The sequence below is a fragment of the Hyperolius riggenbachi genome, chromosome 12 (genome assembly GCF_040937935.1).
Source record: "Hyperolius riggenbachi isolate aHypRig1 chromosome 12, aHypRig1.pri, whole genome shotgun sequence".
Taxonomy (NCBI): Eukaryota; Metazoa; Chordata; class Amphibia; order Anura; family Hyperoliidae; genus Hyperolius; species Hyperolius riggenbachi.
In genome coordinates this window covers 228,673,819-228,697,226 of record NC_090657.1, presented here as the reverse complement: position 1 = coordinate 228,697,226, position 23,408 = coordinate 228,673,819, and the positions used below count along the sequence as shown (strand labels likewise).

At 48.5% G+C, this 23,408-nt stretch overlaps 1 long non-coding RNA gene across 1 annotated transcript in view; it reads left to right on the top strand.

Annotated features, from left to right (window-relative positions):
• The window catches only part of LOC137541566 (uncharacterized), a 60,573-nt gene that overhangs the window by 546 nt on the left and 36,619 nt on the right, over positions 1–23,408 (top strand). The window lies entirely within an intron of this gene.

Below are 23,408 nucleotides of genomic sequence, written 5' to 3'. Positions count from 1 at the left end.
GTCATGGGTTCAGATTAGGGTCATGGGTTCAGATTAGGGTCATGGGTTCAGATTAGGGTCATGGGTTCAGATTAGGGTCATGGGTTCAGATCAGGATAATGGTGTTTACATTTTGAACCAATTTCTGACTCTGATGCCTATTATTTGTATGTAATCACAAGTGAACCCATTCAGTTATAAAGTTTTTATTACTATTTAGTATTTATATAGCTCCGACACCTTACACAGAGCTGTACACTGTATATTGTCTTGTCACTTAAAGAGGAATGTTAACCAAGGAATAAACTCCATTCCAGTCAGTAGCGGATACCCCCTTTCCCCTGATAAATCTTTCCCTTTTCTCTAATAGATCATCAGGGGAGTCTGTATGGCTGATATTGTGGTGAAACCCCTCCCACAGTGTGATGTCATGACCATGGTCCTGACCGTTTGCTCTCTGAGAACTTCGTTGCATTGTGGGAAAGAATGGCTTTTTCCAACTGTCAAGCAAGCAGTATTTCACTCTGTGCATAGAACTCTCAGTAATGAACATTCCGCACAGATCACCTGGCAGAACTAAAGACGTCACAACCAGTGATACATTTCAGAATGTTAATCAGGGAGAGGAAAGATTTTTACAATGGGAAAACACTGACTAAATAATCTGTAAATACTATTGTAAACCAATGTTTCTCAAACCTGTCCTCGTGACTCCCCAGCGGTGCACGGTTTGCAGGCTACCTCACTTATGCACAGGAGAGGTAGTTAGTGTCTCAGCTTGGTGGATTGCATGTAGCTGAGACACTAATTACCCCACCTGTGCATAAGTGAGGTTGCCTGCAAACTATGCACTTTTGGGGAGTCACAAGGACAGGTTTAGGAAACTCACAATAAGCAATGTTATTGTTGTTTTCACTACAATTCCTATTTAACTGTCCCTCAGAGGGGCTCCCAACTGAATGCCTACCATAGCCCCATGTCTATATTGTGTAGTGTATGTATCATAGTCTGTATGTTTTTGGGATGTGGGAGGAAACTGGAGTGCCCGGAGGAAACCCATATAGACACGGGGAGAACATACAAACTCTGTCCTTTGTTATAAGGTTACTGAATGGCCAATAAGATGCAAATAATTCATAGATGTAGAATTATGCAACCTTCTGGTTAGTTCATTTAAATTGCATATATTTGCATAATTCTGCATAATCTCAGTTTTATTTGCATCTCATTAACCACGGACCCGTCTATAGCCTTTCATTTGTGAGGGTTGTATATTATCTGGAGTATTCACACTGGCAGGGATGACACGCCTTGTATGGTAGGAAATGTATATTTACCATTTATTTCCTGTATGTGTGTAATTGGAGGAGGTTGGACATGCTGTGGATAAAGAAATCTGAGTTGGGAGTTTTGCTTGTCCGAAGCCCTGCATAGCAGTGTGAGTTATGGGCCCAGCACACTTCCGTTGCACTGTGAGCTTGCTTTTGACATACTAAAGATTGATCGATTATTTAGTATGTCAAAAGCAAGCTCACAGTGCAGCGGAAGTGTGCTGGGCCCATAACCCAGAGGTTGATGGATCAAAACCATCCTCTGCTAGGCATGAATTCATTTTTGCACCTCACTTTATCGCATGGGTAAAACGGTTTCCATAGCCCAGTAAGAGAAAGTGTAATAAGGGCCCTGCCGTAACATAGATATTACGGTAGCTAAGACTACTCCTGGGCTTTTCTTGTGGTTGAAGAGGTGAGTGAACTGTGACACCACACTTAAAACAAAAAACAAAACAAAAACAAAAAACACAGCAAACAGAGAAGCTTCCCCATATTGGAGCATTGGATTTGGTAAAGTCTTAAGCCAATGTGTTGACTCACCACACAGCCCTGCACCTGGCATGTGTCTCGTATGACTGTCTATAGGATCACTCACCACACAGCCCTGCACCCAGCATGTGTCTCATATGACTGTCTATAAGTAAGCTTTAGGTTAGCAGGAATGGTTGCATGGGCACCTAGCTTTTCATCCTTCCCACCCTTGCCCTGGAATCTTCCAGACTTCATAGTGCTGTCCTTTGCTGTGTGTGTGGTTGGTGGTACAGTGGTGAGCACAGCTGCCCTCCAAGCAGTGGACCTGGGTTCGATTCCTAGCCAAGGTATGTGAGCTTGCTTTTGACATACTAAAAATCCCAGAGAGAGAGAGATGGTGGTCTTTTTTACTATTGAATTGTAATCCGGGTTCGGATATCTGGGAGATATCCGCGGATATCCGGGTCGGTGGTGAAACTATCTGCAGATAGCTATCCGGATATCTGCCCAACTATCTGGAATCCGGATCCGGCCGGATAGGGTTAAAATGGTCGGATATCCAAGTTACCCGGATACCCGAAATCCGGAAAGCATCCCTGTTACTCATGTTTTACCACTAGGAGTCTCCAGAACTCTCGTCTCTCTCCTGGCTCAGTGCAGTGATAGTAGACCTGCTTTGTCTTGCAGGGTGGATGTTGGAGTTACTGCTGGAAATTATACAGGATAAATCATCGCCTGATTTCTTCCACCTGGCCTTCAAATTCCTCCTTATCATTTCTGAGGTAAATCAGACAAACACTGGCCTGGATTTGCTCTCTGGAGGCCGGTGACACTGATATAGACTTTAGAGTAACGTACCATGTCAGCCATTAGTAAAAGCAAGAAGATTTGAATCCGCATGATGCTATTTACAGTGCTGCTCATAATTAGTCATATCCCTGACAAATTTTGACTTAAAGTTACTGTAATACAATAGCAAGTAATTTTTTTGATGGGAAATATGTGTCTCCCAAAGGATAAGACAATGTAGAAGAGGTGTGTGTGTGTGGTAGAATCTCAGCTTTTATTTACATTTGAGCAAAAAGTGTCCAGTCCAAAATTATTCATACCCTTCTCAATAATCAATAGAAAAACCTCCATTGGCTATTATAGCGATCAAACGCTTCCTATAATTGCAGACCAGCTTTTTGCATGTCTCCACAGGTATTTTTGCCCATTCATCTTTAGCAATAAGCTCTAAATCATTCAAGTTGAAGGGTCTTCTTGCCATCACCCTGATCTTTAGCTCCCTCCACAGATTCTCAATTACTTTCAAGCAGGGATGGTCATAGTCAGCCAACTTCGCTATGCTGGAACTACACGTAGTTTTACGCAATTACGCTTTGCCAAACTACGGCTTTCGAAATCAAATTTTTGGAGGCAGAAAAGGCACAAACTGCAATGGGAACGGGTGCAGCATCTTCAGACCCTTTCTCCCTTGCACCTTCACAGCCACCCTTCTCCACTCTACCTCTGACCTTGAGCGGTTCCTGCTCATCTGCCCTCAACAGTCAGGTGTCTGTGAAGGAAATCCTTGAGCGGAAGAAGCCAATTTCTGCCAGTCACCCTCTTCCCCGTCTTGACAGTTGGCTTGGCTGGTGGACTCTGAGGCCTTCCATAAATTTGTGGCCATTGGGACTCCACAGTGGAAGATACCAGGCCACAATTATTTCTCTAAAAAGGCTATACCCAAACTGTGCCGTGAAGTTGAGAGGCAAGCGGTGTCATCTCTGGCACACAGCGTTAGGTCAAGGGTCCACCTGACCATGGATGCCTGGTCTGCCAAGCACGGTGAGGGCAGGTACATTACTAACACAGCCCATTGGGTCAACCTGGTGACCGCTGGCAAGCAGGGAGTACGTGGCTGTGCAGCCGACAAACTTGTGACACCTCCACGGCTTGCAGGCAGGCCTCCTGCCACCTCCTCTCCTCCTGCCACCTCCTCTTCCCTGTTGTACTCCTCCTCCTACTTGGTGGAGTGGCAGTTCAACTCTGGTGGTGCTGTGATCTCCTCTCCAGCTACACAGCCCCAGTTCCCCAGGGCCTATTCTGTATGCCAGGTACGACGGTGTCATGCCATCTTAGACATGTCTTGCCTCAAAGCGGATGAGTCACACTGGAGCAGCTCTCCTGGCTGCTCTTAACAAACAGGTGGATCAGTGGCTGACCCCGCACCAGCTGGAGATCGGCAACGTGGTGTGTGATGGCAGCAATCTCATTTCCGCTTTGAATTTGGGAAAACTGACACGTACCCTGCATGGCACGTGCTGAATCGAGTCATTTAAAGATTTGTGTCAAAGTACCCAGGCTTAGAGGACATCCTGAAGCAGGCCAGGAAGTTGAGTGGGCATTCCAGGCGGTCTTACATGGCCATGGCACACTTTGCGAATATTCAGCGGAGAAACAAGTTCACTGCAATTCGACGCTCCTTATGTTCTCTCGTCTGCTAGAACAGGAGAAAGCTGTCACTCGGTACCTCTACAACTACAGTAGAAGGACACACTCTGGGGAAATGGGGATGTTCTGGCCCAACAACTGGACACTCATGCGAAATGCATGCAGGCTCATGCAGCCATTTGATGAGGTGACCAACCTGGTGAGTCACAGTGAAGGCACCATCAGCAACTTGATCCCGTACGCTTACTTCCTTAAGCGACCCGTGCGTAGAGTGGTGGATCACGCTGTGGAGGAGCGTGAACAGGAAAAATTACAGCTGGAAGCATTGTGGGATCAATTCTCATCAGAACCAGATGTTTCCTCAACACCTGCAGCAGCACAGAGGGAGGAGGAGGAGGAAGAGCCGTGTGGGGAAGAGGAGTCAGACTCAGATGATGAGGAAAGTGTTTCTTTGGAGGAGGCAGCAGAAGAACAACCGCAGCAGGCGTCGCAGGGGGCTTGTGCTGCTCAACGTTCCCATGGTATTGTTGGTTGTTGGGGGAAGGAGGAAGACTTGCCTTACGGCACTGTAGAAGAGCAAGAGGAGATGGATAGTACGTCTGGATGCAACTTTGTGCAGATGGCCTCTTTCATGCTGTCCAGCCTGTTGAAGGACCCCCGTATAAAAAAACTCAAGGGGAATGAGCTTTACTGGGTGGCCACGCTACTAGACCCTCGGTATAGGCACAAAGTGGTGGAGATGTTTCCAAATCACCAGAAGGGAGAAAGGATGCAGCACTTGCAGAACAAGCTGTCAAGTATGCTTTACAATGCGTTTAAGGGTGATGTTACAGCACAACGCAATAAAGGTACCACTGCCAATCATCCTCCTCCCATGTCCATGCAGGCAAGGACAGGACGCTCCAGTGATCTCATGGTGATTTCTGCCCTTAAAACGCTGCTTTTTTGAGTCAAATCCAGATTTTTCCCCGGTACTTTTGGCGTCCACTCTTTCCCACTCATCCATGCAAAAACTCAGATGTTAGACCCCTTGAAACACCTTTTCCATCACTTTTGTAGCCAGCATAAGTGTTTCTAGTTTTTAAAGTTCACCTCCCCATTGAATTGCCCCACTGCAGTCCATCATAAATGCAACAGCCAGAATTATCCACTTCTCCCAACCATTCCACCACGGAGGGTTCCCTCTGTGAATCCCTCCACTGGCTTCCTATCCTATTGACCTACAAATCTGTCTACAAAACCTGTCCAACCTACATTTTTGATCTTACTCGGAGGTACACACCTAACTGCTTACTCCGCTTCTTTAATGAACTTTTCCTGGCTGCTCCCTGCATCACCCAGTCCCATGCAGGCCTCCAGGACTTCTCAAGAGCTGCTCCAACACTATGGAACTTCCTACCTCCACCCATTTGGGCAGCCCTCTCCTTCAACCTCTTCAAGAAGGCTCTCAAAACTCACCTTTTCACTCTGGCCTACCACCCCTTATTAGTGCTCGAAACCCGCAGCTGAACTCTGGTCCCCTACCTTTTGTGTCGCTAGCTCCGGAGCCGGATTAAGGCCAAATGGGACCCTAAGCAAAATAGCAGATCTGGGCCCTCCTTCAAGCCACCTCATGTTCCCCTCTGTTCCCCATGCCATCTCTTGTCCCCATGTCCCCTCTGTGCATCCCCTTGTGCCCCTCTGTTCTCCCTGTGCCACCTCTTGTGTCCCTCTGTTCCACTTGTGCCACTCTGTTCCCCTCATGTCCCCTCTGTACCACCTTGTAGCCCCAGTGTCACACTGCAACAACACACAGAGACACTGCTTGTCACATCACAACATGCACAGACACTTCCTGTCCCACCACAACACACAGACACTGTCTGTCCCACCATACCACACACACTGCCTGTCACCACAACACACACAGACACTGCATGTCCCACCACAACACACACAGACACTACCTGTCACCACAACACACACAGACGCTGCCTGTCCCACCACAACACACACAGACACTACCTGTCACCACAACACACACAGGCGCTGCCTGTCCCACCACAACACACACCGACGCTGCCTGTCACCACAACACACACCGACACTGCCTGTCACCACAACACACACAGACACTGCCTGTCCCACCACAACACACACAGACACTGCCTGTCCCACCACAACACACACAGACACTACCTGTCACCACAACACACACAGACGCTGCCTGTCCCACCACAACACACACAGGCGCTGCCTGTCCCACAACAACACACACAGACGCTGCCTGTCCCACAACAACACACACAGACGCTGCCTGTCACCACAACAAACACAGACACTGCCTGTCCCACCACAACACACACAGACACTGCCTGTCCCACCACAACACACACAGACACTGCCTGTTCCACCACAACACACACAGACGCTGCCTGTCCCACAACAACACACACAGACGCTGCCTGTCCCACCACAACACACACAGACACTGCCTGCCCCATCACAACACACACAGACGCTGCCTGTCCCACAACAACACACACAAACACATAGAGACTGTAAGTTAGGTGAAAAGAAAAGCTTTGCGAAATAATCCAATCATTTTCAGTGCTCTGAAACTGAAAGTCACAACTTTCTCTACCCCTGCCTGCTGTCCCTCTCACCATCTTTGCCTTGCAGATGTCTGATGACTGGGAGTAGGGATGCTCATTCGGATTCCGCGGAAATGCAATTTCTGAAATTCCGATCGGAAATTGCATTTCCGCATCAGAATGCGTAAATCGGTAATGCAAGTGCAGTAGGCGGATTTCCACCTGAAATCGCGGAAATCCCACCCGACTTCAACATCAATTTTCTCAAACACTATAAGGTCTTTTTGAAAAACCTTTTTTTTTTTTTTTTTTTTGCATCTTGTTCAGAAGATTCTGTTTAATAAACCCTGAAAATGTGGTGTTTCTGGGACTTATGGGGGCTTTGCTATTAACAGCTAAAGTCAACAGATCTTTACTGTAATGTAAAATGCAGAAAATCTGCATCTGCCTATTTTCTGCATTTTACATTACAGTAAAAATCTGCTGACTTTAGCGGGTAATAGCAAAGCCCCCTTAAGTCCTAGAAACACTAATTTTTTTAGGGCTTATTAAACAGACTCTTCTAAACAAGATGCAAAAAAATTTTTCAAAAAGACCTTATAGTTTTTGAGAAAATCGATGTTAAATTTGGGCAGAATTTCCACGATTTCCGGCGGAAATTCCACATTGGAATGTGGAAATTGGTAACAGAATCGGTAATTGGCAATGGTGGAATGCGGATTTACCGCGGAATCGGAAATTGGCATTCCGACCATCCCTAATTGGGAGCAGTGGGAGATCTCTGCCAGCTAGCTGCCTGGGACTGGTGATACAGGGAGGAGGCAGCTCATGCAGGGAGGGGTAACATGAGAGGGTGTCAGACGGCCCTTTGAAAAGACACTGGAAATGCCTGCTCTGGAAATGCCTGCTCTCCTCTCCTGATTCTTCATGCTGAAGCTTCTATTCCTGCTGGGATGGGAGGAGAGGGCATAAAGTGCAGGGAAACAGCTAGAGCAGACACAGACAATTCAATGCTGCAGGAAGCATGGGCTGCTTCCGTTAGAGCAGAACCCGGCTTCCTGCTGTTGCCTGGCAACACACAGCCACAGCTCAGCAACGTCTGAGGGCTAAACTATTAACTGAAGGGGGGGGGAGAAGAACTTTAGCAGTAAAAAAGTAAGCAGCTCTGTTCTCCAGCGTCCTCCCTCCCCTCTGCAGCAGGACCACACGAGCCTTGCTGTTTTTACGAGACAGCAGCTAGGATACCAGGGCCAGATTACATGCTGATGGGGCCCCTTAGACTCTGCTGGTGCCCCAATCAGGTGATTGGAATGATTAGTGGGATAATCTGGCCCTGCCTACCTCTCCTAGATTGTAAGCCTTTCAGGCAGAGTCCTCCTCCTTTTGTGTCCTACCTGATCATGCTCCTCCAATACTGTGCATCCATGATATGCATATGAGTGAACTCAGCTTGCCTAATCCCCAACCATGCTCCCATCCAGTGACTGACTAAGAATTACCTTGTACTCATATGGCTTGATTTACTAAACCATGATAAGTCATATCACTGCAGTTTTCGCACACATTTTCGTATTTGCGTGCGATCAGGGGGTGAATGGAGTATCTTCCGAGTTAGAGCATATCGGAGGATACAAAGTCCTTCATGGTCAGAGGTGGCACTGTGGAGCAAGTTTCCTGGTCCAGCTTTCCCCATTTGGGAGGCCGTATCTCTGGAGCCCTTAGCCCCAGAGACCCTAAATTTCAGGTGTGTGAAGCAGAGGATAATGGCTACATGTGGGCATAATCAGGGTCATGCTAGCCCTCCAAGAACCAGAGATACTGCACCCCAAAAAAGGAATTTGATATGTATGTAGAAGGCATATTGACCTTCTTGCACTCCAAATTTGTTGTCACTGACACCCTCAAAGCCAGAGATATACCCCACATTTTATTGCATTTCGTGCCTGCGTGCCCCCTCTTTGGGAGGCCATATCTCAGAGGCCCTTTCCTGGAGTGACCCCAAATTTCAGGTGTGGTTATTAAAGTTTAGGGGCTACACATGGGTACAGGTGTGTTCACACTAGCACCCCCCCCCCCCCCAAGAATTATAGTTACCAGACCCCAAAAAATGAAAGAAAATTGTTCAAGTTTGAAATTGTCTAAGTTTTGGCATTAACTGTTTTTGAACCCCAGGGCTCAGAGCTTAGCTTTTAATGCCAGTGCCTAGCTCAAATCATGTTCTACATGCACTACAAATTTGGGGTATCTGACTTGCCCAGAGCCGGAGATATTGGGTTTCAAACAAGGTCAGAAACCATAAACTTTTTTAAAAATAACCCCAAACAGTTTTTGGGCTCTAGCTCAGGTATACTTGGGGCCAGGGGCCCCAAACATGGCATGTGTCTTCACCAGGTAGAGGAACACCTGCATGCCAAGCTTGGGGCCCCTGGCCCACATAGTTCAGCATTGGGCATCAATGTCCATTTTTGGGTGGCCAGGGCACTTTCAGAAACTTCCGTTCTGTTGGTGCCAGTGGGCCCAAAATTGCTGTGTAGGGCCTTCGGGGAACCCCGAGAGTGCTAGCAAATTTGGTGTTTCTGCCACTTCAGTTCATCAGATATGGCCTTTTCCCCCAGTTACTAGGACACACTCCTGCTCCCCAACTTGTAGGAACAGTTTAGAGAGGGCCCCTTCCTATCCCGATGAGACTATACACTAGTGCCTATAGCAGTGGTGGCAAACCTATGGCACACATACCCGAGGCGGCATGAAGAGCCATCTTTGAGGGCACATGTGCTGTGCCTGTCACCACTACTGATCGCTGTGCTTCCAGTGCTGTCCCCACCACCGCTGCCTGTGCCCCACTCTTTCACTTATAGTAATAGACCTCAGAATTCTGGGCAACAGCCAAGCCAGAGAGGTACACGCTACCTGCATCTAGTGTACTGCAAATGCGGAAGTGACGTTAGTTCCTGCATTCTGAGTACGCTGGGCACGGGCAGCTTTTGTGCTTTCTTTGGCCAAGACCATACAGCAGTTTAAGAAGAAAGGTTCCACTTATAACAGGCCCCACCATGGTCGACGTAAGTAGTTGAGTACATGTCCTCAATGTCAAATCCACAGGTTGTCTTTTGCAAATAAACATGAGTAGAGATGAGCGTAATGACCTAATTACGATTTCGCAAAATTTCGCGTAATTAGTGTAATTACGATTATGGCCGTAAGTACATAATCGTAATGAAGAAGGATTTCGCGAAAATTCGCGTAAGCGTAATTTTCACGTAATTTTCGCATTACAGTCGGTATTATGAAATGAATGCGTATGGCCATGCTCCCAAGCGGAAAAGTTGACGCATGTATCAATGTTAGGTAGCCGCCGACTTTAAGGGTTAATAGCAAAGCCCCCTTAAATGCTAAGAGCCTCAAATTTGGAGCATATATTAAGGAGATCAGGAGGAATAAGAGGAAAAAAAATTTTTTCAAAAAGACCTTATAGTGTTTGAGAAAATCGATGTTAAAGTTTCAAAGGAAAAATGTAAACATTTAAAAACCCGCCGACTTTAACGGTTAATAGCAAAGCCTGCTTAAAGTTTAGGAACACCAAATTCCCAGGGTATATTAAGGGGATCAGTGGGAATAAGAGGAAAATATTTTTTTTTCAAAAAGACCATATAGTTTTTGAGAAAATTGATTTTTAAGTTTCAAGGGCGAAAATGTCTTTTAAATGCGGAAAATGTCAGTTTTTTTTGCACAGGTAACAATAGTGTATTATTTTCATAGATTCCCCCAAGTGGGAAGAGTTTTACTTACTTCGTTCTGAGTGTGGGAAATATAAAAAAAAACGACGTGGGGTCCCCCCTCCCAGACCTCCTTAACCCCTTGTCCCCCATGCAGGCTGGGATAGCCAGAATGCGGAGCACCGGCCGCGTGGGGCTCCGCACCCTGACTATACCAGCCCGTATGGTCCATGGATTGGGGGGTCTCGGAAGGGGAGGGGCAGCCAAGCTTTCCCCTCCCCCTCCGAGCCCTTGTCCAATCCAAGGACAAGGGGCTCTTCTCCACCTCCGATGGGCGGTGGAGGCCGCGATTTCCTGGGGGGGAGGTTCATGGTGGAATCTGGGAGTCCCCTTTAAAAAGGGGTCCCCCAGATGCCCACCCCCCCTCCCAGGAGAAATGAGTATAGAGGTACTTGTACCCCTTACCCATTTCCTTTAAGAGTTAAAGTAAATAAACACACAGACACTTAGAAAAAGTATTTTAATTGAGCAAAAAACATAACCACGAAAAAAGTCCTTTAATATTCTTAATTAACCATTAATACTTACCTGTCCCTTTAAATAAATGATCCCTCGCAATATCCTCGGAAATGTTCTATCAGTTACAATGTAACAAAGTTATTACAATGTAACAACTTTGTTACATTGTAACTATGCTGCACCCGACGTCACTCGCCGCCGCCGCGTCTGTGCTGCACGGACCCGACAGAGCTCTGAGCTATAGCTCAGAGCTCTCTAAGCATCTTTGTATTTGGGCTCCAAGGAGCCCCATTGGTCCTTAGCAGACCAATGGGGTTCCTTTAAATCAGAAGGAACCCCATTGGTCTGCTAAGGACCAATGGGGCTCCTTGGAGCCCAAATACAAAGATGCTTAGAGAGCTCTGAGCTATAGCTCAGAGCTCTGTCGGGTCCGTGCGGCGGCTGAGCGGCGAGTGACGTCGGGTGCGGCGTAGTTACAATGTAACAAAGTTGTTACATTGTAATAACTTTGTTACATTGTAACTGATGGAACATTTCCGAGGATATTGCGAGGGATCATTTATTTAAAGGGACAGGTAAGTATTAATGGTTAATTAAGAATATTAAAGGACTTTTTTCGTGGTTATGTTTTTTGTTCAATTAAAATACTTTTTCTAAGTGTCTGTGTGTTTATTTACTTTAATTCTTAAAGGAAATGGGTAAGGGGTACAAGTACCTCTATACTCATTTCTCCTGGGAGGGGGGGTGGGCATCTGGGGGACCCCTTTTTAAAGGGGACTCCCAGATTCCACCATGAACCTCCCCCCCAGGAAATCGCGGCCTCCACCTCCACCGCCCATCGGAGGTGGAGAAGAGCCCCTTGTCCTTGGAATGGACAAGGGCTCGGGGGGGGGGGGAGGGGAAAGCTTGGCTGCCCCTCCCATTCTGAGACCCCCCAATCCATGGACCATGCGGGCTGGTATAGTCAGGGTGCGGAGCCCCACGCGGCCGGTGCTCCGTATTCTGGCTATCCCAGCCTGCATGGGGGACAAGGGGTTAAAGAGGTCTGGGAGGGGGGACCCCACATCATTTTTTTTTTTTTTTTTATATTTCCCACACTAAAGAACGAAGTAAGTAAAACTCTTCCCACTTGGGGGAATCTATGAAAATAATACACTATTGTTACCTGTGCAAAAAAAACTGACATTTTCCGCATTTAAAAGACATTTTCGCCCTTGAAACTTAAAAATCGATTTTCTCAAAAACTATATGGTCTTTTTGAAAAAAAATTTTTTCCTCTTATTCCCACTGATCCCCTTAATATACCCTGGGAATTTGGTGTTCCTAAACTTTAAGCAGGCTTTGCTATTAACCGTTAAAGTCGGCGGGTTTTTAAATGTTTACATTTTTCCTTTGAAACTTTAACATCGATTTTCTCAAAAACTATAAGGTCTTTTTGAAAAAAAAAATTTCCTCTTATTCCTCCTGATCTCCTTAATATATTCTCCAAATTTGAGGCTCTTAGCATTTTAAGGGGGCTTTGCTATTAACCCTTAAAGTCGGCGGCTTTTTTATATTATACGGAGCGTTACGGTTTAACACGAAATTACGGTAGCGTTTAATGCGAAATTACGGCATGAACGAAACGCGAAATTACGCGTTGAAAATTACGCTTACGGTATATTCAATTACGATTTTAATGGCAATTACGCTACCGTAATTTCGCATCGTAATCGCAAATTTCGCATGCGTAATTTTAGTAATGTGAAATTATGAAAATTTCGGCTCAACTCTAAACATGAGTGCTGGCAGCATTGCTGCAGAGGTTGAAGGGTTGGATGGTCAGCTTGTCAGTGCTCAGACCATATGCTGCTCACTCTATTAAACTGGTCTGAAATGTTTTGTGGTACTATTGGTTGCTGAGCCCTGTCCATGTTTTGGTTAGTATGTTGTGTGGTACTATTGGTTGCTGAACCCTGTCCATGTCTTGGTTAGTACATTTTGTGGTACTATTGGTTGGAAAGAAAATGGAGTACTTACCTTGGGGAGCTGGAAGCCTCTGGATTCTTATGATGCTTACCCCTCAGTCCTTTTCTGCCTCCTGGATCCAGCACAGAATGCCCCTGAACTCCATGCGCAGCAATATTTACCTTTTGGCTTCCAGTGCAGGGGCAGTAGAAGCTTTATAATCGGGCTCCAGCAGAAATAGCCAAGCCCCATCAGGTCTGCTCTACTGCACAGGTGTGATGTAACATTTCGTGAAGCAATACAGACGTCTGATTATGTGGTGATCTGCAGAATCACCAATAATGCAGACACTATACCTGATTATGTGGTGATCTGCAGAATCACCAATAATGCAGACGCTATACCTGATTATGTGGTGATCTGCAGAATCCCCAATAATACAAGTATAGCTAACGGGGAACAGTGTGAGATGTGCTTGGTGCAACAGTAACTGAATAGTTAAATGAGACCTCACCAGAGGAGCTGGTGGGTACTATCAGAAGAGCACCTCACCAGTGGCAAGGGCCCACTGGTGAGTAGAGAGGTCAGACAGGCTAGGTTCGGCAACTGAGAGGCAGGTACAGTACAAAATCAGAAGGTGAGAGAGTAGTGAGGATTCAGGCAGAGGTTCAGCAACTAGATCAAATGGGCAGAAGTACAGAAACGTAACGCAAAAGCAAGGTCAGAGATAAGCCAGTCATACACAGAATATCTATAATACAATAAAGCAATAATCCTAGTCTTGTGTGAAATCCCTGGTTTCCTCCCAGATCAAAGCACACCGGATACTAGTCTAAGGTCTGAGCGCTAACACTGATGTATTCGCAACAGCAGACAGGTTGCGAATGAACAGCGAAGGCTTAAGAAGCAGAGGAGACCTCACAGCCATGCCCCTTACCAATCAGCCAATCCTGAGCGGCGTGAGTCACCTCTGACGTCAGCCGACCAGCGGTTCAGCTGACGCGCCTCCTCCTAGCATAAAGGCCCTGTCTACGCGTGCGGCCGCGCGATCCAGCAACCCTATGTGCAATTGAAAATTCCGTCCTCGGCGTGCCTCACGCCAGAGGAACAGCTGAACCCCCCGAGCAGGAGAGTGAAGCGGCTGCGGAGTCACCAGGCGTATCCGCAGCTGCTGCTTCAACACTCATTACATGTGAGTTGCCTTTGCCTGCACAGGAGAGCAGACCCAATCAGGTTTGGCTTTTTCTGCCAGAGCCCAAACAGAGAGCCTCTACTGCGCCTGTGCTGGGCCCTGATGGTAAATATTGCTGTGTGCTGCTGTGCCTGCGTAGTGCTGCTTGTTGGGCTAATTTATAGAGGAGCCAGCGCTGGATCCCCAAGGCTACAGAGGATGGGGAAAGTCTCATTAGGATCCTGAGGCTTCCCCTTCTCCAGTTAAGTACTACATATGGGCTGTGCGTTTCTTTTGTTACAGATGTACTTTAATAGCTACACTATATGCTTCTACTGATCAGGGTCTCTCTTTATTAACAATTCTAGGTAGGACCACCTTTTTGGGCAGGGCCTCCCTGAATTGGGAGCACTAGACTAATATACAAATACTAAAGAGGACCTCCTTAAACCCTTACCCTGTTTTTTTTATTCTATTTTAATTCTATGCGTTGCAGCATCACATTGGTTTGAGACTCCCCCAGTGTAATGCAGAGCGGCACATGATATTTACCTGATCTGGATGCAGGATCAGCTCTCTTCTTCCACCACCGAGTGGCGCTGTAATTCTGAAAGCCTCCTTCGGGTACCGATCACATCATATCGTGATCTGGATGTAAGGATGATGTCAGCATTACAGCGCCACTCGGTGGTGGGAGACGAGCCAAACCTGCGTGCAGTTTAGGTTCATATTGTGCTCCCTTTGCCGCTTGGCTGAGGGAGGCAGCCCATATATATAGCCTGTTGCAGCAGCCCTGCCCCAAGTTTTAGTACACAAAATAACTCCGATGGGGCTGCTAAAGGGTTAATAAGGAATACTGTGGTAGGGATGGTCAATGAGATCCAAATTTTGAAGTGATGCAGCATTATGTAAATTTATGCAGCTTGAACATGAACCAATCAAATGCTGCTGAGGTAAAATCCAGTTGGTCCATTTTCTAGCTGCATAAATTTGCATACAAAATTTGCATAGTCCTTCAGTAACTGGAAATGATTTGCATCTCCTTGGCCATCCCTACACTGTACTAATTCTAGGCATCACTACAGTGGCCTGCTTTTCACATGGCAATGTATCCTCGCCAGAGCCGGATTAAGGCCAAATGGGCGAACACGCTGAATCCAGCGCTGGAGACTTGGGCGCAGCCGGCGCCACCATAGGCGGTAATAGGAACTACAGCTGTAGCAGGCACAGGGAGTAACTTCAGCGCCGTCAGAAGACTGAGCTGAAGTTTATTTTAAAACAATAATTCGGCTTCCAGCAATAGCTAGAAGCCAAATTATATCATTCCAACACTATCCATGGCAGCCTGGAGGGGGAATAGTAATTAACACGGTCCAGACTGGTGCGGCAGCAGGATCAGTAATATACCGGCTGTGTCCTGCACCCAAGTCTCCTGCATCATTCTCTCTCGTACGCCAAATGGGGCCCTAAGCAAAATAGCAGATCTGGGCCCCTCTACCTCAAGACTCATGTCCCCCCCCCCCCCCCCCATGCCATCGCTTGTCCCCATGTCCCCTCTGTGCATCCTCTTGTGCCCCTCTGTTCTCCCTGTGCCACCTCTTGTGCCTCTGTTCCACTTGTGTCACTCTGTTCCCCTCATGTTCCCTCTGTACCACCTTGTAGCCCCTGTGTCACACCGCCGCAACACACACACACTGCCTGTCCCACCACAACACACCCAGACGCTGCCTGTCCCACCACAACACACACACTGCCTGTCCCGCCACGACACACACACTGCCTGTCCCACCACAACACACACACTGCCTGTCCCACCACAACACACACACTGCCTGTCCCACCACAACACACACTGCCTGTCCCGCCACAACACACACACTGCCTGTCCCGCCACAACACACACACTGCCTGTCCCGCCACAACACACACTGCCTGTCCCGCCACGACACACACGGGCGCTGCCTGTCCCGCCACGACACACACGGGCGCTGCCTGTCCCGCCACGACACACACGGGCACTGCCTGTCCCGCCACGACACACACGGGCGCTGCCTGTCCCGCCACGACACACACGGGCGCTGCCTGTCCCACCACAACACACACAGACGCTGCCTGTCCCGCCACGACACACACGGGCGCTGCCTGTCCCGCCACGACACACACGGGCGCTGCCTGTCCCGCCAGGACACACACGGGCGCTGCCTGTCCCGCCAGGACACACACGGGCGCTGCCTGTCCCGCCAGGACACACACGGGCGCTGCCTGTCCCGCCAGGACACACACGGGCGCTGCCTGTCCCGCCAGGACACACACGGGCGCTGCCTGTCCCGCCAGGACACACACGGGCGCTGCCTGTCCCGCCAGGACACACACGGGCGCTGCCTGTCCCGCCACGACACACACGGGCGCTGCCTGTCCCGCCACGACACACACGGGCGCTGCCTGTCCCGCCACGACACACGGGCGCTGCCTGTCCCGCCACGACACACACGGGCGCTGCCTGTCCCGCCACGACACACACGGGCGCTGCCTGTCCCGCCATGACACACACAGGCGCTGCCTGTCCCGCCATGACACACACAGGCGCTGCCTGTCCCGCCACGACACACAGGCGCTGCCTGTCCCGCCACGACACACACAGGCGCTGCCTGTCCCGCCACGACACACACAGGCGCTGCCTGTCCCGCCACGACACACACAAACACATAGGGCTTGATTCACAAAAGAGTGCTAACTCTTAGCATGGCCGTTTTCGCGCGAATGTTCGCATTGCGCGCTATCGCGAATTTTCACGCAAAACGATTGTGTTTTCGCGCGCAAACGTGAGTTTTCGCACGAAATCGATATAGTTTTCGCACAAAAGTTCGCATTTGCACGCGAAAACGTTCTCGTTTTGCGTGGAAATTCGCGATCGCGTGTGATGCGAAAATTTGTGCGAAAACGGCCGTGCTAAGAGTAAGCACTATTTTGTGAATCAAGCCCACAGTGACTGCAAGTTAGGTCAAGAGAAAAGCTTTGTTAAGTAATCCAACCATATTTTCAGTGCTCTGAAGTGGAAAGTCACAACTTTCTCTACTCCTGCCTGCTGTCCTTCTCACCATCTTTCCCTTGCAGATGTCTGATGACTGGGAGCAGTGGGAGATCTCTGCCAGCTAGCTGCCTGGGACTGGTGATACAGAGAGGTGGCAGCTCATGCAGGGAGGGATAACATGAGAGGGTGTCAGACGGCCCTTTGAAATGACACTGGAAATGCCTGCTCTGGAAATGCCTGCTCTCCTCTCCTGATTCTTCATGCTGAAGCTTATATTCCTGCTGGGATGGGAGGAGAGGGCATAAAGTGCGGGGAAACAGCCAGAGCAGACACAGACAATTCAATGCTGCAGGAAGCATGGGCTGCTTCCGTTAGAGCAGAACCCGGCTTCCTGCTGTTGCCTGGCAACACACAGCCACAGCTCAGCAGCGTCTGAGGGCTAAACTATTAACTGAATGGGGGAGAAGAACTTTAGCAGTTCAAAATGTAAGCAACTCTGTTCTCCAGCGTCCTCCCTCCCCTCTGCAGCAGGACTACATGAGCCTTGCTGTTTTTATGAGACAGCAGCTCGGATACCAGGACCAGATTACATGCTGATGGGGCCCCTTAGACTCTGCTGGGGCCCCAATCAGGTGATTGGAATGATTAGTGGGATAATCTGGCCCTGCCTACCTCTCCTAGATTGTAAGCCTTTCAGGCAGAGTCCTCCTCCTTTTTGTGTCCTACCTGATCATGCTCCTCCATTACTGTGCATCCATGATATGCATGTGAGTGAACTCAGCTTGCCTAATCCCCAACCATGCTCCCATCCAGTGACTAAGCATTACCTTGTACTCATATTGTGCTGTGTGATCTCCATGCTCCATCCAGTGACTAAGCATTACCTTGTACTCATACTGTGCTGTGTGATCTCCATGCTCCCATCCAGTGACTAAGCATTACCTTGTACTCATACTGTGCTGTGTGATCTCCATGCTCCCATCCAGTGACTAAGCATTACCTTGTACTCATATGGCTTGATTTACTAAACCGTGATCAGTCAGATCACTGCAGTTTTCTCACACATTTTCATGTTTGCGTGTGATCGCAAATTATTGTACGCAATTACGAATTATCACGCGCAATATAATAACTTCAGAGGAAAGAAAAAGTAGTGGTGCACATCCCGCTAAACCATCGATTTATTTATCCAATTAAAATTGAGTTCATCTAAAATAGACACACACCAGCAAGACAGAGAAAGGTACAGGCAGTGACTAGTCTTGCTGGTCTGTGTTTATTTTAGATGAACTCAATTTTAATTGGATAAATAAATGGATGTTTTAGCCGGATGTGCACCACTACTTTTTCTTTCCTCTGAAATGATTATCCTGTGGATGGCGAGCTGCACCCTCGAGCTGTGCTTGTTCCTGTGCATGGACCTTTTCTTCTACTGCTGAATTATCACGCGAAATTGTGATTTTTTTTTTTTCCACACGAAAATGACCACGTTTTGTGCGAATATTCACAATTGCACCTGATAATTTGCGATCGCGTACAAACGCAAAAATGCACGCAAAAATGGCCTTGATATGACTTATCACAGTTTAGTGAATCAAGCCCATACTGTGCTGCGTGACCTTGTTTTTCTTATATTCCTGTGTTGTCGTATTGCTGTACGTCACTCTTATATATTGTCTGTAACTGAAACTAATGTCCAGCGCTGCATAATATGTTGGCACTTTATAAATACAATAAATTAATATTTGCAGGCTAGAATAACTGTTTTACCAATTGTGGCCACTAGATGCTAATATTGCACTCAACCCCCCACCCCCCCAAAGTTAGCTGCATTACCTCCTGTGGCCACCAAGGGGTGAATTGAGTATCTTCTGAATTAGAGAATATCGGAGGATACTTAGTCCTAAGTCCTTCATTGCCAGAGGTGGCACTGCACATTTCCTGGTCCAGGCTCCCCCTTTGGGAGGCCATATCTCTAGTGTCCTTAGCCCCAAGGCCCTACATTTCAGGTGTTTGTAGCAGAAAATCACGGCTACACGTGGGCATAATCTGGGTCATGCTAGCCCTCCAAGAACCAGAGATACTGCACCCCAAAACAGGGTTTGGTTTGGGAGCATTTTCTGTTAGGAACACCCCAGGCTGTTGACATTTGATATGTATGTAGAAGGCATGTTGGCTTTCTTACACTCCAAATTCGGGGTCACTGGCACCTAGTGTTGGGTAGTGTTGGGCGAACAGTGTTCGCCACTGTTCGGGTTCTGCAGAACATCACCCTGTTCGGGTGATGTTCGAGTTCGGCCGAACACCTGACGGTGCTCGGCCAAACCGTTCGGCCACATGGCCGAACTAAGAGCGCATGGCCGAACGTTCCCCGAACGTTCGGCTAGCGCTGTGATTGGCCGAATGGGTCACGTGGTTCGGACCCGAACGCGCTCTGATTGGCTGAACGGTCACGTGGTTCGGGTAAATAAATACCCGAACCACGTCATATCTCCGCCATTTGTCTGTGGGTTTAGCTTTGGGTAGGCAGGCAGGGTAGTTCGCGCTCCAGCCACGCTAGCCAGGGTCCCCCCCAGTCATTGTGTGTCGCAGCTGGGAACAGTAGTACACCGCTCGCTCAGCCACACTATATATAGCATTGTTTACTGCCACTGTGTACCTCGCTCAGCCACACTATATAGCATTCTGTGTACTGTTCTGTGTCTGCTGGGAACAGTAGTACACCGCTCGTTCAGCCACACTATATAGCATTCTGTGTACTGTTCTGTGTCTGCTGGGAATAGTGGTACACCGCTCGTTCAGCCACACTATATAGCATTCTGTGTACTGTTCTGTGTCTGCTGGGAACAGTAGTACACCGCTCGTTCAGCCACACTATATAGCATTCTGTGTACTGTTCTGTGTCTGCTGGGAACAGTAGTACACCGCTCGTTCAGCCACACTATATAGCATTCTGTGTACTGTTCTGTGTCTGCTGGGAACAGTAGTACACCGCTCGTTCAGCCACACTATATAGCATTCTGTGTACTGTTCTGTGTCTGCTGGGAATAGTGGTACACCGCTCGTTCAGCCACACTATATAGCATTCTGTGTACTGTTCTGTGTCTGCTGGGAACAGTAGTACACCGCTCGTTCAGCCACACTATATAGCATTCTGTGTACTGTTCTGTGTCTGCTGGGAATAGTGGTACACCGCTCGTTCAGCCACACTATATAGCATTCTGTGTACTGTTCTGTGTCTGCTGGGAATAGTGGTACACCGCTCGTTCAGCCACACTATATATTGTTTACTGCCACTGTGTACCTCGCTCAGCCACGCTATATATAGCATTGTGTTTTCTGACACTCTGTGTACACGGCTTAGCCTGGCTATATAGCATTGTGTGTACTGCCACTGTGCACCTCGCTCAGCCACGCTATATATAGCATTGTGTTTTCTGACACTCTGTGTACACGGCTTAGCCTGACTATATAGCATTGTGTGTACTGCCACTGTGCACCTCGCTCAACCACGCTATATATAGCATTGTGTTTACTGCCACTCTGTGTACACCGCTCAGCCAGACTATATACCATTGTTTACTGACACTCTGTGTACACCGCTCAGCCAGACTATATACCATTGTTTACTGACACTCTGTGTACACCGCTCAGCCAGACTATATACCATTGTTTACTGACACTCTGTGTACACCGCTCAGCCAGACTATATACTATTGTTTACTGCCACTCTGTGTACATGGCTCAGCCAGACTATATAGCATTGTGTGTACTGCCACTCTGTGTACACCGCTCAGCCAGACTATATAGCATTGTTCACTGCCACTCTGTGTACACGGCTCAGCCAGACTATATAGCATTGCGTACTCTGCCAGTCAGTGTGTATATTGCTGGGATCAGTAATACTCCACTCACCGTCAACCACTATATGAGCTCACCATGAGTTCCTCAGAGACCTCCGCTGTGAGCAGCACTCCCAACAACAGCAACAGCCAACGCCCCACGCAAGCTATAACATCCACCCCAGCAGCCAGTGGTCAGCAGCAGCCCTCCCCGGAGGAGAACGTTGTGTCCATCGGTCCGGCGCCAGAGCGATTAATGAGGGCTGCCATTGAGGAGATGATGGGGCCTGATGTGGAGGAGGAGGTCGGGCTCAGGCCAGCATCCCAAGTTAATGTTGAGGACGATGAGGGGTCTGTGACTGTGTCTGGGGATGTTGGGGTGGCAGAGGTGGTGGGTGGGTCAGACTCAGGAGAAGAGTTGTATGATGAGGATGATGATCGGGACCATCTGTATGTGCCTCAGAGTCCGACCCCGGAAAACATGTTGTATCGTGTGTTTAGGTACTAAAATCTGCGTTCCCAGTAGTGTTGGGCGAACAGTGTTCGCCACTGTTCGGGTGCTGCAGAACATCACCCCGTTCGGGGTGACTATATAGCAGACTATATAGCATTGTGTTTACTGCCACTCTGTGTACACGGCTCAGCCACACTATATAGCATTGTGTTTACTGCCACTCTGTGTCTGCTGGGAACAGTAGTACACCGCTCACCCGCCACTGTATAGCATTGTGCTCTGTGTCGCTGCTGGCAATAGTGGTACACCGCTCACCCACCACTGTATAGCATTTCTGTACTGCCACTGTACTGCTGCCAGTCAGCGTGTACTGTAAGGATAAGTGAAATGAGGAAGAAATCCGGTGAAAGAGGGAGGGGCAAGGGAAGAGGTGTTTCCCCTGACGGTTGTGCTGGGGAGCTGTACTCCACGGCGGCGGCCCCCCACAATGACATATGACGAGTTTGAGGAGATGGAAGAGGAGGGTATGGACAATGTGGACATAGACCCAGATTTTGTTTGTGAACGAGAACATCGCCGTCGTAGCAGCAGCACAGATGAGTCTGTTGAAGAACCCACTGCTGCACGAGTTCGCCTTGTGCCACAAGGTAGGCGGCGCGCAATTTCAGGCACCACAAGCGTGGAAGTTCAAGTGAGAGGCAAAAGAGGCGCAAACAGAAATCGCCAGCAAGGCAGGTGCTCCAAAGTCTGGGCTTTCTTTGAAGACTGCACTGAGGATGTTACCATGGCGATTTGCAAGGTGTGCAAGACCCGCCTGAGCAGGGGGAAAAGTATTAACAACCTCTCCACCACCAGCATGAGCCGCCACATGCTATCCAAACATCCCACTCTGTGGGCAAACGCGGCAGGACAGGGTACCACCAGCAACACTGCCTCCCTTGGGTTCACCAGACTCACCACCAGACCCGCCTCAGCAGCAGCAGTAGCCCAGCCATTGCGTGGTTCAAAACATTCCAAAAAATCAGATGACGCTGACACTGTCACTTTCCGGAGTAGTGCTCTTGAGGTCTCCCAGTGTTCATCAAACACAACAACCAACAGCCCTTCGTTGTGCAGCCCTACGGTTCAGTTGTCTGTCTCGGAGATGTTTGAGCGCAAGAGGAAATTACCAGCAAATGACCCCCGGGCCGTGGCAGTAAGAGCCAGCATAGCCAAGCTTCTGGCCTGCGAAATGCTGCCATATCGAGTGGTGGAGACAAACAGCTTCAAGGGCATGATGTCAGTGGCCATCCCACGTTACGTGGTTCCCAGCCGCTACCACTTTGCGCGCTCTGCAGTGCCTGAGTTGCATGAGCACGTGGTCAGCAAAATAACCCGAAGCTTGAAGAATGCCGTTGCCTGCAAGGTTCACCTCACCACTGACACCTGGACGAGTGCGTTCGGCCAGGGTCGATACATCTCCCTTACCGCGCACTGGGTGAACCTTGTGGAGCTTGGCAGCGAATCCTCACCTGCTACGGCGCGGGTGTTGCCCACGCCGCAAACACCTGCACCGCCGTCCCTCCCACTGGATAACAACAGCACCTACCTCTTTGACTCCTTCTCCTCCAACGCATCTCAAAGCTGTGCGCTTGAAAAGACAGAACACAAAGACCGAGAGCCGTATCTAGTGTAGTATGTTTCACCAATATGAGAAAAAAATAATTTGAATGAGAATATACTCACAAGTGTGGGTCACCACATAGGCAACCACTGTAATGACAGGTGGGGAGAATTATCTACCTGACCCCACTCAGGCATAAAAAGTCGCTCTCTAAAGTAGGAAAATGGGGATACACCCCTCCACCTGGGGTGGACAAGATATGCAAAGTAAAAATAGAGGCGCCAAAACAGGATAAGATAAATTTAAAAACCGTTTAAAATGAGGGGGTGGGT